Source organism: Hypanus sabinus, chromosome 2 (genome assembly GCF_030144855.1).
Source record: "Hypanus sabinus isolate sHypSab1 chromosome 2, sHypSab1.hap1, whole genome shotgun sequence".
NCBI lineage: Eukaryota > Metazoa > Chordata > Chondrichthyes > Myliobatiformes > Dasyatidae > Hypanus > Hypanus sabinus.
This window is the reverse complement of record NC_082707.1, coordinates 179,409,829-179,411,805: the sequence shown is the minus strand read 5'-3', so window position 1 is coordinate 179,411,805 and position 1,977 is coordinate 179,409,829. Positions and strand designations below refer to the sequence as shown.

The window sequence follows — 1,977 nt, the reverse complement described above, 5'->3', positions numbered from 1 at the left end:
GGTAATATACTGCGTATACAAACTTTGATATTTAATTTGACTTTGATTTTGGGGGTTGAGTGCGGCTCGGGCGCGCCCTCTGCGGGCGGCGACAGGCAAATGCTGCTTCCTTCGTTGAACCAATGCGGAACCGGCTGTGGTCGGTAGTGGCGGCGCGGGGCCAGGGCCGCGGCCTGTGGACCACGGACAGGGATGGGAAGCGATCGGGCAGGAAGGGCACGGACAACAGAATGCATTGGGAATGGACCCCGGCGAGTCAAACTGACGGTTAGCGGAGTTAGGAAGGCGGGCGGAGGCCTTCTTTATGACTGTGGCTCCATAGCTCAGTGGTTAGAGCACTGGTCTTGTAAACCAGGGGTCGCGAGTTCGATCCTCGCTGGGGCCTCCTGACTTTTACCCCGGGTGGGGGCAACATTTTACCCTCTGCAAGGGGAGAGTGGTCTCACAGTTCGCGACCCGGACCACTTCCTGCCATCACCCTCATTCAGATAGCCCTCCGGGTACGCCTCTCCTCAATTCTTTGACGCTGACTGGGAACATCCTTGGGTAACTCCTCAACCGGGCACATGTCTGGCCACTCCACACCCCCACATCACATAACTTCCTACTCCCACTCCCCCTCCGCCAGTCACTACTGACCTCTCCATCAACCACAGCTACCATGGGGCAGGAGGTACAGAAGCCCTATTTACCTTCAAAGGGAAATTTATTATTGTTGTAATGTGAGTATTATTAAAAGTAAGTTAATACTAGTCGGGGAGCTGCTGGTAGCAAGAGGCGGGATCCGGGGTTGGCGGGGTCTTTACTTCCGCTCTTTTTACTCCCAGTATGCATTGTATATAGTTCCTCCACCCAGGCCGCACGAGGTACTTGTAAATATCATTTGCCATCCCAGATAAAGATGCTCTTTTGGCCATCAAGTTGTCAAGTGGTCTTTTTGTAAAGTAGAAGTTACCACATATTTTTGGCGACGAGGTAGACTGGTTTTGTGGACGGGTCGGCCCCGTTTTCGATCAGGAGCAGTGAGCGGGCGAGGAGCCTCGTGTTCGGATGGCTGCGTTTGGAACGGTCGGTGTGTTCGACGAACAAATCGAGGAGTAGCCGGTGTACAAGGAAAGGTTGGGCCACTTCTTCTGTGCTAATGGAATTACCGAGGAGGCTAAGAAGCGCTCTGTTCTCCTGAGTGTGTGTGGGGCAAAGATGTACAAGCCGATACGGAACTTAGCTACACCGCGGAAACCGGGAGAAATTCCATACGATGAACTGGTCAAGCTCGTGTGGAACCACCACAATCCGAAGCCTTCGGTGATAGTTCAGTGGTTCAAGTTTCTCAGCCATGTCCGGAAGCCAGGTCAGTCTGTGGGTGATTTTGTGGCCGAGCTTCGACAACATTGTGATTTCGGAGCCGTGTTGGATGACATGTTCCGTGATAGATTAATATGCGGCATTAATAATGATGCCGTACAACGCCGCTTGTTGGGGGAAACCCCACCGTTGACTTTCAAGACAGCCCTAGAGATTGCTCAAGGCATGGAGATGGATGCTAATAATGCCAAAGGTATACAGAAAGGACATGGGGGTTCGCAGTCGGCAGCGGTGCTCCAAGTCAGGAGGGAGACTGGTGGACAGGAAAAGCTGGTGGAATGTTTTCGGTGTGGAGGAACGCACAATGCAAATGTTTGTAAATTCAAAGGTACTGTCTGTCATGCTGTGGCAGGAAGGGACATTTGGTTAAAAAGTGCAGGAGCATAAAGGGTGAGGTTAAGCCTGGGCAGGGGAAAGCTCAACAGACTCGGGCAGCCACACACCACCGAGGGGAAGCAGACGAGGAGACAGCGTGTGCCTACAACATGTTTGGGGTGGAAGCGGATGAGGGACCACCTGAGCCATATTATGCCACAGTCACTGTCAAGGGAAAGGACATTAAGTTCGAGATTGATTCAGGGGCTACTGCATCGGTCATTAATGAAGAGACCT

The 1,977-nt window shown here is 52.5% G+C and overlaps 1 non-coding gene across 1 annotated transcript; it reads left to right on the top strand.

Moving 5' to 3' along the window:
• Positions 1 to 312: 312 nt before the first annotated feature.
• Positions 313 to 385, top strand: trnat-ugu (transfer RNA threonine (anticodon UGU)). Its single transcript has one exon. It is a non-coding gene; the product is annotated as a tRNA-Thr (tRNA).
• Positions 386 to 1,977: the final 1,592 nt, after the last annotated feature.